Source organism: Rattus norvegicus, chromosome 12, assembly GCF_036323735.1.
Source record: "Rattus norvegicus strain BN/NHsdMcwi chromosome 12, GRCr8, whole genome shotgun sequence".
NCBI classification, from domain to species: domain Eukaryota; kingdom Metazoa; phylum Chordata; class Mammalia; order Rodentia; family Muridae; genus Rattus; species Rattus norvegicus.
This window is the reverse complement of record NC_086030.1, coordinates 3,043,661-3,060,883: the sequence shown is the minus strand read 5'-3', so window position 1 is coordinate 3,060,883 and position 17,223 is coordinate 3,043,661. Positions and strand designations below refer to the sequence as shown.

Below are 17,223 nucleotides of genomic sequence, written 5' to 3'. Positions count from 1 at the left end.
TCCATGAACCTAGTCATACTTAATTCTAACATCAACAATGGAGGGCTTCAAGGGCATCGCTATCAACAGACGAGGATGCTCAGAGCTAAACTTTGTACTGGACATGGCGACTACAATGGAAGAGTTAGAGAAAGAACTGATTAGCTGAAAGGGTTTGCAACTCCTTATGAATAATAAAACTATCAACCAACAGACCCTCTTCAGACGTCCCATGGTGAAAATTACCAACAAATGAGTACAAAATGATAAACCAAGGACTCCTTCTGCATATGTAGTAGAGCATGGCCTTGTCTTCAATGAATAGAAGGAAAAACCCTTGGTTCTGCGAAGGCTTCATTTCCCCATGTATTGGAATGCTAGAGCATTGAGTTGGGAGTGGGTGGTGGATAGTGGGAACATCTTGATAAAAGCAGGCCAAAAGGGGTGAGGAGGTTTGGGGGAGGCTGAAAACAGAATTATACTTGGAAGGTAAATACATAAAATATTCAATAAAAAAGAAATATTCAAATCCCGTGGGAGGGAGAGCTAAACCTTCAGAGAGGCAGACACGCCCGGGAAACCAGAAGAGACTGCACTCTGCACACACATCTCGGACGCCAGAGGAAAACACCAAACGCCATCTGGAACCCTGGTGCACTGAAGCTCCTGGAAACGGCAGCGCAGATCTTTCTGCTTGCTGCCTCCGCAGACAGCTCATGGGCAGCACCCCGAGAGCGAACTTGAGCCTCGGGACCACAGGTAAGACCAACTTTTCTGCTGCCAGTGACCTGCCTGGTGAACTCAAAACACAGGCCCACAGGAAGAGCTGAAGACCTGTAGAGAGGAAAAACTACACGCCCGAAAGCAGAACACTCTGTCCCCATAACAGGCTGAAAGAAAACAGGAAAACAGGTCTACAGCACTCCTGCCACACAGGCTTATAGGGCAATCTAGCCACTGTCAGAAATAGCAGAACAAAGTAACACTAGAGATAATCTGATGGCGAGAGGCAAGCGCAGGCATCCAAGCAACAGAAACCAAGACTACATGGCACCATTGGAGCCCAAATCTCCCAACAAAACAAACATGGAATATCCAAACACACCAGAAAAGCAAGATCTAGTTTCAGAATCATATTTGATCATGATGCTGGAGGACTTCAAGAAAGACTTGAAGAACTCCCTTAGAGAACAAGTAGAAGCCTACAGAGAGGAATCGCAAAAATGCCTGAAAGAATTCCAGGAAAACATAAATAAACAAGTAGAAGCCCATAGAAAGGAGACACAAAAATCCCTGAAAGAATTCCAGGAAAACATAAATAAACAAGTAGAAGCCCATAGAGAGGGGACACAAAAATCCCTGAAAGAATTCCAGCAAAACACAATCAAACAGTTGAAGGAATTAAAAATGGAAATAGAAGCAATCAAGAAAGAACACATGGAAACAACCCTGGATATAGAAAACCAAAAGAAGAGACAAGGAGCTGTAGATACGAGCTTCACCAACAGAATACAAGAGATGGAAGAGAGAATCTCAGGAGCAGAAGATTCCATAGAAATCATTGACTCAACTGTCAAAGATAATGTAAAGCAGAAAAAGCTACTGGTCCAAAACATACAGGAAATCCAGGACTCAATGAGAAGATCAAACCTAAGGATAATAGGTATAGAAGAGAGTGAAGACTCCCAGCTCAAAGGACCAGTAAATATCTTCAACAAAATCATAGAAGAAAACTTCCCTAACCTAAAAAAAGAGATACCCATAGGCATACAAGAAGCCTACAGAACTCCAAATAGATTGGACCAGAAAAGAAACACCTCCCGTCACATAATAGTCAAAACACCAAACGCACAAAATAAAGAAAAAATATTAAAAGCAGTAAGGGAAAAAGGTCAAGTAACATATAAAGGCAGACCTTTCAGAATCACACCAGACTTCTCGCCAGAAACTATGAAGGACAGAAGATCCTGGACTGATGTCATACAGACCCTAAGAGAACACAAATGCCAGCCCAGGTTACTATTTCCTGCAAAACTCTCAATTAACATAGATGGAGAAACCAAGATATTCCATGACAAAACCAAATTTACACAATATCTTTCTACAAATCCAGCACTACAAAAGATAATAAATGGTAAAGCCAAACATAAGGAGGCAAGCTATACCCTAGAAGCAGCAAGAAACTAATCATCTTGGCAACAAAACAAAGAGAAGAAAAGCACAGAAACATAACCTCACATCCAAATATGAATATAACAGGAAGCAATAATCACTATTCCTTAATATCTCTCAACATCAATGGCCTCAACTCCCCAATACAAAGACATAGATTAACAAACTGGATACGCAACGAGGACCATGTATTCTGCTGCCTACAGGAAACACACCTCAGAGAAAAAGACAGACACTACCTCAGAGTGAAAGGCTGGAAAACAATTTTCCAAGCAAATGGTCAGAAGAAGCAAGCTGGAGTAGCCATTCTAATATCAAATAAAATCAATTTTGAACTAAAAGTCATCAAAAAAGATAAGGAAGGACACTTCTTATTCATCAAAGGAAAAATCCACCAAGATGAACTCTCAATCCTAAATATCTATGCCCCAAATGGAAGGGCACCTACATATGTAAAAGAAACCTTACTAAAGCTCAAAACACACATTGCACCTCACACAATAATAGTGGGAGATTTCAACACCCCATTCTCATCAATGGACAGATCATGGAAACAGAAATTAAACAGAGACGTAGACAGACTAAGAGAAGTCATGAGCCAAATGGACTTAACGGATATTTATAGATCATTTATCCTAAAGCAAAAGGATATACCTTCTTCTCAGCTCCTCATGGTACTTTCTCCAAAATTGACCATATAATTGGTCCAAAAACGGGCCTCAACAGGAGCAGAAAAATAGAAATAATCCCACGCGTGCTATCAGACCACCACGGCCTAAAACTGGTCTTCAATAACAATAAGGGAAGAATGCCCACATACACATGGAAATTGAACAATACCCTACTCAATGATAACCTGGTCAAGGAAGAAATAAAGAAAGAAATTAAAAACTGCTTAGAATTTAATGAAAATGAAGGTACAACATACCCAAACTTATGGGACACAATGAAAGCTGTGCTAAGAGGAAAACCCATAGCGCTGAGTGCTTGCAGAAAGAAACAGGAAAGAGCATATGTCAGCAGCTTGCCAGCACACCTAAAAGCTCTAGAACAAAAAGAAGCAAATAAACCCAGGAGGAGCAGAAGGCAGGAAATAATCAAACTCAGAGTTGAAATCAACCAAGTAGAAACAAAAGGACCATAGAAAGAATCAACAGAACTAAAATTTGGTTCTTTGAGAAAATCAACAAGATAGATAAACCCTTAGCCAGACTAACGAGAGGACACAGAGAGTGTGTCCAAATAAACAAAATCAGAAATGAAAAGGGAGACATAACTACAGAATCAGAGGAAATTCAAAAAATCATCAGATCTTACTATAAAAGCCTATATTCAACAAAACTTGAAAATCTGGAGGAAATGGACAATTTCCTAGACAGATACCAGGTACCGAAGTTAAATCAGGAACAGATAAACCAGTTAAACAACCCCATAACTCCTAAGGAAATAGAAGCAGTCATTAAATGTCTCCCAACCAAAAAGGGCCAGGTCCAGACGGGTTCAGTGCAGAATTCTATCAGTCCTTCATAGAAGACCTCATACCAATACTATCCAAACTATTCCACAAAATTGAAACAGATGGAGCACTACCAAATTCCTTCTATGAAGCCACAATTACTCTTATACCTAAACCACAAAAAGACACAACAAAGAAAGAGAACTTCAGACCAATTTCCCTTATGAATATCGATGCAAATATACTCAATAAAATTCTGTCAAACTGAATCCAAGAGAACATCAAAACAATCATCCACCATGATCAAGTAGGCTTCATCCAAGGCATGCAGGGATGGTTTAATATATGGAAAACCATCAACGTAATCCATTATATAAACAAACTGAAAGAACAAAACCACATGATCATTTCATTAGATGCTGAGAAAGCATTTGACAAAATTCAACACCCCTTCATGACAAAAGTCCTAGAAAGAATAGGAATTCAAGGGCCATACCTAAACATAGTAAAAGCCATATATAGCAAACCAGTCGCTAACATTAAACTAAATGGAGAGAAACTTGAAGCAATACCACTAAAATCAGGGACTAGACAAGGCTGCCTACTCTCTCCCTACTTAATCAATATAGTTTTAAGTTCTAGGCAGAGCAATCAAACAACACAAGGAGATCAAGGGGATACAGATTGGAAAAGAAGAAGTCAAAATATCAGTATTTGCAGATGATATGATAGTATATTTAAGTGAACCCAAAAGTTCCACCAGACAACTACTAAAACTGATAAACAACTTCAGCAGAGTGGCTGGGTATAAAATTAACTCAAATAAATCTGTAGCCTTCCTCTACACAAAAGAGAAACAAGCCGAGAAAGAAATTAGGGAAATGATACCCTACATAATAGTCCCAAATAATATAAAGTACCTCGGTCTGACTTTAACCCAGCAAGTAAAAGATATGTACAATAAGAACTTCAAGACTCTGAAGAAAGAAATTGAAGAAGACATCAGAAAATGGACAGATCTCCCATGCTCATAGATTGGCAGGATTAGTATAGTAAAATGGCCATTTTACCAAAAGCGATCAATAGATTCAATGCAATCCCCATCAAAATACCAATTCAATTCTTCAAAGAGTTAGACAGAACAATTTGCAAATTCATCTGGAATAACAAAAAAACCCAGGATAGCTAAAACTATCCTCAACAATAAAAGGGCTTCAGGGGGAATCACTATCCCTGAACTCAAGCAGTATTACAGAGTAATAGTGATAAAAACTGCATGGTATTGTTACAGAGACAGGAAGATAGACCAATGGAATAGAATTGAAGATGCAGAAATGAACCCACACACCTATGGACACTTGATTTTTGACAAAGGAGCCAAAACCATCCAATGGAAAAAAGATAGCATTTTCAGCAAATGGTGCTGGTTTACTGGAGGTCAACATGTAGAAGAATGCAGATCGATCCATGCTTATCACCCTGTACAAAGCTTAAGTCCAAGTGGATCAAGGACCTCCACATCAAGCCAGATACACTCAAACTAATAGAAAAAAATTTTCCTGAACAAAACACCAATGGATTATGCTCTAAGATCAAGAATCGAGAAATGGGATCTCATAAAACTGCAAAGTTTATGTAAGGCAAAGGACACTGTGGTTAGGACAAAATGGCAACCAACACATTGGGAAAAGATCTTTACCAATCCTACAACAGATAGAGGGCTTATATCCAAAATATACAAAGAACTCAAGAAGTTAGACCGCAGAGAGACAAATAACCCTATTAAAAAATGGGGTCAGAGCTACACAAAGAATTCACAGCTGAGGAATGCCAAATGGCTGAGAAACACCTAAAGAAATGTTCAACATCTTTAGTCATAAGGGAAATCCAAATCAAAACAAGCCTGAGATTTCACCTCATACCAGTGAGAATGGCTAAGATCAAAAACTCAGGTGACGGGGTTGGGGATTCAGCTCAGCGGTAGAGCACTTGCCTAGCAAGTGCAAGGCCCTGGGTTCGGTCCCCAACTCCGAAAAAAAGAAAAAAAAAACTCAGGCGACAGCAAATGCTGGTGAGGATGTGGAGAAAGAGGAACACTCCTCCCTTGTTGGTGGGATGGCAGACTGGTACAACCATTCTGGAAATCAGTCTGGAGGTTCCTCAGAAAATTGGACATTGAACTGCCTGAGGATACAACTATACCACTCTTGGTCATATACCCAAAAGATGCCCCAACATATAAAATAGACTCATGTTCCACTATGTTCATAGCAGTCTTATTTATAATAGCCAGAAGCTGGGAAGAACCCAGATGCCCTTCAACAGAGGAATGGATACAGAAAATATGGTATATCTGCACAATGGAATATTACTCAGCTATCAAAAACAATGACTTTATGAAATTCATAGGCAAATGGAGGGAACTGGAAAATGTCACCCTGAGTGAGGTAACCCAATCACAGAAAGACATACATGGTATGCACTCATTGATAAGTGGCTATTAGCCCAAATGCTCGAATTACCCTAGATGCACAGAACACATGAAACTCAAGACAGATGATCAAAATGTGAATGCTTCACTCCTTCTTTATAAGGTGAACAAGAATACCCTTGGCAGGGAATAGGGAGGCAAAGATTAAAACAGAGACAGAAGGAACACCCATTCAGAGCCTGCCCCACATGTTGCCCATACATATACAGCCACCCAATTAGACAAGATGGATGAAGCAAAGAAGCGCAGGCTGTCAGGAACCGGATGTAGATCTCTCCTGAGAGACACAGCCAGAATACAGCAAATACAAAGGTGAATGCCAGCAAACCACTGAACTGAGAACAGGACCCCCATAGAAGGAATCAGAGAAAGGACTGGAACAGCTTGAAGGGGCTGGAGACCCCATATGAACAACAATGCCAACTTCCAGGGACTAAGCCACTACCCAAAGACTATACATGGACTGACCCTGGACTCTCACCTCATAGGTAGCAATAAATAGCCTAGTAAGAGCATCAGTGGAAGGGGAAGCCCTTAGTCTTGCCAAGACTGAACCCCCAGTGAACTAGACTGTTGGGGGGAGGGCGGTAATTGGGGGGAGGATGGGGAGCGGGAGGGGTTAGGGTGATGTTGGCCCAGAAACTGGGAAAGGGAATAACATTCGAAATGTAAATAAGAAATACTCAAGTTAATAAAGAAAAAAACGGAAAAAAATGTTCCACCATATAACATGAGCCTACAGTACATTATGTTCATAGCAGCCTTATTTTTAATAGCCAGAATGTAAAAAGAGCCCAGATGCCCTTCAACAGAGAAATGGATACAGAAAGTGTTGTCCTTTTATACCACACAGTTCTTTTCAGCTATTATAAACAGACTTCTTGAAATTCTTGTGCAAATGGATGGAACTAGAAAATATCATAAGCAAGGAAACCAGTCACCAAAGAACATACATGGTATGTACTACGGATAAGTGGTTATTGGCCTAAAAGCTCTGTAATACCCATTATATAATCCACAGACCACATGAAGCTCAAGAGGAAGGAAGACCACAGTGTGGATGTTTCTGTTCTTCTTTGCAAATGGAGCAACATCTTTACAGAAGATAGAGGGTAGAAAGGATTTGGGAGAAAGAAAGGAGGGAATGGGGAAAAATGGGGCCAGAATCAGGTATGTGAATAGATGAGAATAATATACAGAGGGTTAGGAATTTAAACAAATGTGTGTAGCAATGGGTGAAGAGTAATGGGCAGTGGCCACCAACAAGTCCCAGATTTCACGAAAGCAATTGGCTCTGAGGACCCGAAGCAGATCAAATTTGTTAAAATGCTCAACAAATATAAGGAAAAACTTCTAGAAACCATAAAAAGAGGTTAGGCAAGGCCCCAAGTTGGGGGATTGGGACACCTCTCATCTCCAAATTTTTAGCTTAGAATGGCTCCTATTGAAAAGAAGTATGGCTACAAAGAGTGGAGCACATACTGAAGAACACATCATCCAAAGTCTGCCCCCCCCCCCTTGGGTCCTTCTTCCATTTAAAGAAACCAAATGCAAACACTATTGCTGATGCCAAGAAATGCTTGCAGATAGGAGCCTAGTATAACTGTCTCCTGAAAGCCTCTGTCAGAGGCTAACAAATACAGATGTGGGTGCTCCTCGCCAAACATTAGACTGAGCTTGGGTACCCAGCGCAGCTATTCAGGAAAGGACTGAAGGAGCTAAAGGGGTTTTCAACTACACTGGAATAACTACAATATCAACCAACCAGGCCTACTGTGGTTGTACACAAAGAAAGTGGAGGGACGCTGGGCAGGAAGCTTTTACTGGAGTTTTGGTGACTAGTGTGGCCTTTTGACTATGGGGACTTTCTCCCTGAGCTACAAACTAGGACAAAGCATCAAAAGAGGAGTTGTTGAGGAGAGAGTGTGAAAAAAATCTGAGAGTGGAGGAAATCTTTTGGCAGGAGCAGACTTGGAATTCTGTTTGGTAGCATGTATTTCGGTGACAGCAGGGTTTATCTGTAATCTGAGTTGGAAACTTGGACATGAGTGAAGAAGAGGGAGGGAAGAATGTCTTTAGGGCTGAGGAACTAGAGAAAAAATAGAGTACCTTAAGCAAAGAAGACTCCATGTCTTCTGGTAGACATAGTCAAGCTTGTGCCATAGGTTTCCGCTTGAGATGTATGGAGAATTTAGCAGCAAGGTGGGAAGGCAAGCTAACTATTGTATTAGTTAGAGAGTGAGGAAAGTACACAAGCATGCAGTCTACCTTGCTTTCTGGCAGGCATATTCTGCATTTTGGCTGCTGTTGTCTGCTAGAAGGAACCTAGAAACAGGAAAGGAGACATTTTTCTCACCTTTCTTCACTACAATACTCTAAAAAAAGGTTTAGTTTTTCTGTGCAATATATCAATACCTGTTATGAATTTCTTTACATTTCTTAGAAGAACGATTGCTCCTAGTTTTTGATAAATTTCTCTAGATTTTATATTGATCATAGGAATTTACATTTGTACCAAACATGTTTATGTGCAAAAGTTCTTCGAATCACATCAAAATTATGTGTGTATACCTATAGCAACCATAACTGCAAACATCAACTAGCAATCAACATACAAAATGTTTTTGATGAAGTAAGACCATGTTATTGGTGTATTGCGGTTCTAGACCTTGTCCCATAACCGCACGCATATGATCCAAAGTGCTGAGAAAAAAATAACTTTCCTTGTTGTATGTTATACACTTTAATTTAGAATTTCAATCAACTAATCAAACAAACTTTGTGGTACCTTGTAAATTTCTAGGCCTCAACCACATACTCAAGATAAAAGTCATTAATACTTTGCATTATTTCTATCTCTGGTGGATAGTGTTACCCCCAGACTTCACATACTACTTTGTGTTTGTTTGATTTTTTGTTTTTGTTTTCATTGCCTTTCAAGGAATTCTTCAGTTAGGGGGATTTTGAGATACTTTTTCTAAACACTACTGACTATCCTAAAACTAACTGTTGAATCTAAAGGCCTCTAACCCTCTGGGGATTGGTCCAGGTATAATATTCTGTAGATAAAGAAAGAAAATCAGCCTAAGTTTGAAGACTCTACTGCTAGGTTTTGTAATTCCTCTTACTTATAGTGAACATTAACTTCAGTGAAAGAGCAAGACAGGGTGCATCCCATCAATAACAGGATTCCTTAACATACTGATTAGGGAAGCCATCCTTCATTTTAGGAATGGTGAAACATCCATTGCATAAATAAAAAGAAACTAGAATCACATAATAATAATCCTCAGAATGTAAGATATATAAGAAAATATTTAGATCCCATGACAAATTTATATTTAAAAATAAAGAGTAGACCTACAAAAATACTTAAGGACAATATTCTAAAGTATTACACAAAATAGAAGCAAAAGGAACACTACCAAATCATTAAATGAAGCCACAATTACACTTGTACTCAAACCACAGAAACATGCAACCAAGTTAGAGAACTTCAGAACAGTTTCCCTTATGAATATTGATGTAAAAGTACTCTATATAATTTTTCAAGACTGAATTCAAGAACACATTAAAGCAATCATTCACGATGATCAAGTAGGCTTCATCTCAGGGATGCCGGGATGGTTCAGTATATGGAAATCCATCAACATAATCCCTTATTGAAACAAACTCAAAGAAAAACCACATGGTCATTTCATTAGATGCTGAGAAAGCATTTGACAAAATTCAACACCCCTTCATGATAAAAGTCCTGGAAAGAATAGGAATTCAAGGCCCATAGCTAAACATAGTAAAAGCCATATACAGCAAACCAGTAGCCAACATCAAACTAAATGGAGAAAACTTGAAGCAATCCCACTAAACTCAGGGACTAGACAAGGCTTCCACTCTTTCCCTACTCATTCAATATAGTCCTCGAAGTCCTAGCCAGAGCAATCAGAAAGGGAAAGGAGTTCAAACGGACACAAATTGGAATTGAAGTAGTCAAAATATCACAATTTGCAGAAGATATGATAGTATACCTAAGTGACCAAAAATATTTCACTAAAGAACAACTATATCTGACAAATAAGTTCAGCAAAGTTGTTGGATATAAAATTAATTCAAACAAACCTGCAGCCTTCCTATACTCAATGAATAACAAGACTGAGGAAGCAATTAGGGAAACAACATCCTTCACAATAGTCACAAATAATGTAAAATACTTTAGTGGGACACTAACCAAGTAAGTGAAAGTCTGTATGACAAGAATTTCAAGTCTCTGAAGAAATAAATTGAAGATCTCAGAGCTGGAAAGATCTCCCATGCTCGTGTATTTGCAGGATTAATATAGTGAAAGTGGCCATCTTTCCAAAATCAATGCACAGAAACAGTGGAATTCCCATCAAATTTCCAACTCAATTCTTTATAGAGCTAGAAAGAGCAATTTGCAAATTCATTTGGAATAACCAAAACCCAGGATACTGAAAAATATTCTCGATAATAAAAGAATTCTGCAGGAATCACCATCCCTGTCCTAGCATTGTAGAGCAATCCTGGTAAAAACTGCATGGCGTTGGTATAGAAAGGAGATGGTAGATCAATGGAATATACTTGAAGACCCAGAAATGAACCCACAAACCTATGGTCACTTAAACTTTGACAAATAAGCTAAAACCATCCAGTGGAAAAAAGACATAGTTTCAAAAAGTGGTGCTGATTTAACAGTAGGTCAGCCTGTAGAAGAATACAATTTGACACATTCTTATCTCTTTATACAAAGCCCGACATAAGTGGATCAAAGACCTCCACCTAAAACCAGATAAACTGATACTAACAGAAGAGAAAGTGGCAAGACTCTTGAACACATATGTAAAGGGGAAATTTTTCTGAACAAACACAAATGGCTCACGCCCTTAGATTAAGAATCAAAAGTGGGACCTCATAAAACTGCCAAGTTCTGTAAGGCAAAGGACACTGTAATAGAACCAAACAGGAACCAGCAGATTAGGAAAAGATCTTTACCATCCCTGCATTTAATAGACGGTAATATCCAGTATACATAAATTTGTCAAGAAGGTACACTCCATAGAATCATATAACCCTATTACAAAATGGTGTACAGAGCTAAACAAAGACTGAGAGTCAAATGAAAATTGATCAACATCCATAGTCATCTGCGAAATGCAATTCCAAAGAACTGTGAGATTCCACCAGTCAGAATGGCTAAGATCAAAATCTCAGGTGACAGCAGATGCTGAGAAGGATGTCAAGAAAGAGAAACTCTCCTCCATTGTTGGTGGGACTGCAAGCTGGTACAACCTCTTTGGAAGTCATTCTGGCAGTTCCTTGGAAAATTAGACTTAGTATTACCTGAGGACCCAGCTAAACCACTACTGTGCATATACCCAAAAGATGCTCCAACATATAACAAGGACATATGCTCCACTGAGTTCATAGCAGCCTTATTTATAATAGCCCAAAGCTGGAAAGAGCACAGATGCCCTTCAACAGAAGAATGTATACAGAAAATGTGGTGGATATACACAATGGAATACTACTCAGCTATCAAAAACAATGACTTCATGAAATTCACAGGAAATGGATGGAACTAGAAAATATCATCCTGAGTGTCGTAACCCAATCAGAGAAAAGCACACATGGTATGCACTAAATGACAGGTGGGTATTATCCCAAAAGCTCGAAATACCCAAGATCCAATCTACAGACCACATGAAGCTCAAGAAAAAGGATGACCAATACTCACATACGTCCACCACTTCTTTAAACTGGCAGCAAGAATACGCATAGGAGGTGATAGGGCGGCAAAGTTTAGAGCAGAGACTGAAGGGATGGCCACTCAGAGACTGCCCCTCCTGGGGCCCATATATAGACAGCCAGCAAATCTAGGTAAGATGGATAAAGCTAGGAAGTGCATGCTCACAGGAACCAGATATAGATTTCTCCTGAGAGACACAAACAGAGCATGTCAGAAACAGAGGAGAATGCTAGCAGCAAACCACTGAACTGAGAATGGGGTTCTTGGTGGAGGAATTAGAAAAAAGAATTGAGAGAGCTGAAGGGTCTTGCAGCTTCATAAGAACAGAAATACCAACCAAACAGCTGCCAAGGAGTAAACCACTAACAAAAGACTACAGATGGGCTGACCATGGGCTCCAACTGCATATGTAGCAGAGAATAGCCTTGTTGGGGCACCAATGGAAGAAGCCCTTTGTCCTGCCAAGGTTGGGACAACCAGTATTGGGCAATGTTCGGTAGGGCAGGAAGGGGGAGGTGTACGGGGAAGGGAACACCCTTACAGAAGAAGAGGAGGAATGGCATAGGGGGCTTATGTCTGGGAAACCAAGAAAAAGAATGATATTTGAAATGTAAATTTCAAACATTACATTAAAAAAACTAAAAAAAGAAAACAAAAAGCAAAAAAACAAAAACCAAAAAAGGATACTTTTAAAAATGAAGAAATTTTAATTTAAAATCTATGAAGTTCAAACTGAAGTATGAACTTCAAAAGTTATGTATTTGAATGTTTGCGTTAATTCAGAAATGCTTTACTAAAAACGGTTTTACAGAATTGTTCTATTGTTAGTAAGTTTAAAAACTGTTCTGGATATCTAATTACTCTTCTGGATGTTTAATTTGACACAAAATTCTTACTAGATCCTATAAATATCAAATATAAGACTGTAAATTGATGATGTCCACACTTCGGTCTTCAATCTTCTTTTTCATATTGTCTGTGAGTTGTATTTTGGGCATTCTGAGCTTTTTGCCTAACACAACTTATCAATGAGTACATACCATTTGTGTTCTTTTGTGAATTGGTCACCTCATTCAGGTATGATATTTTCTCATTCCATTTATCTGTCTGCAACATTTACACAGTCATTGCTTTTAATATCTAGGTAGTATTCCATTGTGTACCACCTTTTTTGTATCCATTCCTTCAGTGCAGAACTCATGAGTTGTTTCCAATTTCTGGCTGTAGTAAATAATGTTATGAACATAGTGAAATATTTGTCCTGGTTTTATGTTGGAGCATCTTTTGGTATATGCCCAGAAGTGGTATAGCTGGGTCTTCAGAAAGTCCTATGTCCAGTATTCTGAGGAACCAGCAGACTGTTTTTGATCGTGGTTGTACCAGATTGAAAATTTTTACCTACAATGGAGAAATGTTCCTTTCTCCACATCCTCTCCAGCATCTACTTTCACCTGAATTTTTCATTCTATCTCATATGTTGTGCTTCCATTTTCATTAAACTCTAGAAGTCTTTCCAATTCTCTCCCTTTCTTTCTTTCTTTCTTTCTTTCTTTCTCTCTTTCTTTCTTTCTTTCTTTCTTTCTTTCTTTCTTTCTTTCTTCCTTCCTTTCTTTCCTTCTTTCTTTTTTCTTTCTTTCTTTCTTTCTTTCTTTCTTTCTTTCTTTCTTTCTTTCTTTCTTTCTTTCTTCTCTGACCAAGCAAACATTAAATAGATAGTTGTTCAGCTTCCTTGTACATGTGGGCTTTTTGGTATTTTTGTTATTCCGAAAAACATCCTTAGCCTATGCTGGTCCAATAGAATCCATGGGATTAATTCAATGTTTTGTATCTGTTGAGGTTTGTTTTATGTCTGATTACAAGGTCAGTTTTTGTATAGTAGTAGGAGGTGATGAGAACATGGTGTAAGCTTTTGTTTTAGGGCAAAATGTTTTGTAAGATATCTGATAAATCAATGTTTATCAGAGTACAGCAAATACAGAGGCGAATGCCAGCAGCAAACCACTGAACTGAGAACAGTACTCCCGTTGAAGGAATCAAAAAAAGAACTGGAAGAGCTTGTAGGGTCTCGATACCCCATATGAACAAAAATGCCAAGCAACCAGAGCTTCCAGGGACTAAGTCACTACCTAAAGACTACACATGGACTGACCCTGGACTCTGACCTCATAGGTAGCAATGAATACCCTAGTAAGAGCACCAGTGGAAGGGGAAGCCCTTGGTCCTGCTAAGATTAAACCCACAGTGAACGTGATTGTTGGGGGGAGGGCGGCAATGGGGAGGGGAACACCCATAAAGAAGGGAAGGGGGGGCTTAGGGGGAGATTGGCTCGGAAACCGGGAAAGGGAATAACACTCGAAATGTAAATAAGAAATACTCAAGTTAATTTAAAAAAAAATACTCAAGTTAGTAAAGATAAAAAAAAAATCAGTGACCCATGTTAATCTGGATTGCACAAGAGCTGTCACTTCCTCTGACCATATAAATGACTATAATTGATCAAAAAAATACATTCTACATTTAAAACATGTTTTATTTGCCTTTATAATAATTCAGTTGTGGTATTTACACAATGGATATAATTTCATTATCTGTTACGTAACTTTTTAAAACTTATTTTACATAGTATGGGTAAACGCCTCCAAGGTGATTGGCGTACAAACTACTGTACTCCAATCAACTTGGCCATTTTTCACAAAATTGGAAACAATTCTACCTCAATACCTACATACCAAGCTATATCTCTTCTGGATATATGAATATTAATATATACATATATGTGGATATATGTTTATATTATGTTTGTATATATACATACATATATATACATATATATAAATATATATATACAAATATATATATATATGTTTATTTATGATGGCCAGGAGCTGGAAACACCCCAGATGTCTCTCAGCTGATAAATGGATAAAGAAAATTTGGTCTATTTATAAAATGCAATAGTATAAAGTGTTTAGAAACAAAGATGTTATGAAATTCAAAAGCAAATTGATGGACTAGGAAATATGCTTCTTAGTGCATGGTGTGTTCTTGCTTATAAGGGAATATTAGCCATAAAGGGCAGGATAACCACACTGCAATTACAGACTCAAAGAAGCCAAAATAAAAAGTCAGAGGAGCATGCTTGAATATTTAACAGAAGGGGAAATAAACTGAAATTGGGGGTGGAGGAGTAGGGGCAACTCAGTGGGAGAGGGTGTGGGAAGGGTAACAGAATAGGTACATCAAACGAAGGGAAAGAAGGGGAGAGAGAATAAAAATTGGCAATGGGCAAGGGTGGAGGGCAGTGTCTATGAAGTGACACTAGCAGATTTCCTATCAGTGAGCGGTATGTATCTTGACATGGCCACATCCTATAGGCAGACAGGACTTCCACTTTAGGGATAAGGACACTTACCCACCTAGAAAAAAGTTACATCCTGAAAGTGTCTTACCTACATTGTATACAGAAACAGTGGTGGAGCAGAGACTGATGTAATGGCCAACCATTGACTAACCCAAATCAGACGTACCCCATGGGCAAGAATCAATTCCTGACATTATGATACTCTCTTATGCTTGCAGAGAGGATCATAGCTTAACTGTCTTCTGACAGGATCCACCGAGCAGCTGATGGAAATAGTTAAAGCAACTCACTCCCAACCATTAGATACTCACAGAGTCTTGTAGAAAAGTTTGAGGAGAGATTGAGATACCTGAGTGGGTAGAAACTCCACAGGAAGTTCAGCAGCATCAACATACCTCTACCTATGGAGACTCAAAAACGTAAACTCCAACTAAAGATCATACATGGACAGAACCTGGGCCACTGCCATAAATGTAGTAGACATGCATTTTGGTCTTTATTTGGGTCCCAAGTGAAGTGGAAAGTCTCCCTGATTCTGTAGACTGCCTGTAGATCCTATACCTTTAAATAGGCTTCCTTGTCTGGTATCAGTGGTAGAGGATGTGTGCAATCCTCTGCTGATTTGACATGTCAGGGTGGGGAGATAATAAGGTGGCTCTTTCTTCTCAGAGGTCGAATGGAGCGAATGGGTAGAAGAGAGCGGGTATTGAGTAAAAAACAGTGTGAGATGGGGACTAGGAAGAAGGGGTTGATGTTGAATTTTTAATAGAATGGTGGAATTTATATATGAATGACTACATAAACAAATAAATAACTAATGTAAAAAAATAAATTTCCCCACAATGCATGTCATTTCCTTTCATTAGTGATGTTGTTTACAGTACCTCATGATGGTAGATTTCTAGGTCTAATGTTTGCTCTTCATTAACTAAATCATCCAAATTACTGAACATGTCTATAGTGGGAAATAGTGAAAAAATGCATGCAATATCCCAGTTTGCTTTTCTCTGGCCCCATGTAGCACCTTGTAGAAACCACAATCCTAGGGCTCTCTTGTCTCAGACGCTGTTCATATTTCTAGCCAGGCTTGGCATATTCTCTTGCCCAGAGCTCTTGAAATATCTTCCCTGAACTTGCTAAGTTCCCTTGGTAGGTCACTATCACAGCAGCCCCACACATCTAAATTCTGCATGGCCCTTACCACCCTCTTCAAAACAGTTGGATTCCATACCAATGTAGAAAAACACTATACAAAATTAGTTTAGAAAGAACAGGTAACTCAACCTTTGGCTGCAATTACAAACATCCTAAAAATTAAATCCTATGGTGGCTCATCTAAGGCCTCCAGTTAGTTACATCTTTAACCCTAAACTCTCTCTCCATCCCAAAAGCATCAAATCCCATTTGTCCCACTCTCTTCTTCCCCATTTGACTTGAAAGTCCCCTCTGCTTACTCAGTGATTGGTACTCTTAAATCATTATTCATTAAGGAAAGGTACTTGCCACACCTGTCTACCACAAATATTTCACAGTGCACATTTGTCTCCGTTACAACAGCTTGAATCTTCTCTCTATGTACAGAGGCCAGGCTGGTCAGATCATTGGCCTGGAATTCCTAAGAGTAGCCAAGACTTGGAAGTGAGAGTGTTCCTGTAGCTAGAAAATATATTTGACATTCAACAGAAAAAGTTCAACAGGGTGGGAAGTAGCAAGCTAAGTTCAATAAATAACATTGTGACAGTGATCTTGAGATATAGCATCATGGGTAAGGTAACCCAATCACAAAGACAAGAAAAGAAAAAAAATCACACATGATATATACTGAGTGATATGTTATTAGCCCAATATCTCAGACTCCCCAGGCTAGAATCCACAGACCACATTAAGATCAAGGAGAAGGAAGACCAAAGTGGAGATGCTGTAGTCCTCTTTAAGAGAGGAAATAAAGATATTCATAGGAAGGTAAGTGGACATAGCATTTTGAGAAGAGACTGAAGCAATGG

The 17,223-nt window shown here is 38.9% G+C and overlaps 2 pseudogenes; both read right to left on the bottom strand.

Annotated features, from left to right (window-relative positions):
- The window catches only part of Arhgap20-ps5 (rho GTPase activating protein 20, pseudogene 5), a 411,817-nt pseudogene that overhangs the window by 94,581 nt on the left and 300,013 nt on the right, over window positions 1-17,223 (bottom strand).
- The window catches only part of Rcn1-ps1 (reticulocalbin 1, pseudogene 1), an 88,766-nt pseudogene that overhangs the window by 18,187 nt on the left and 53,356 nt on the right, over window positions 1-17,223 (bottom strand).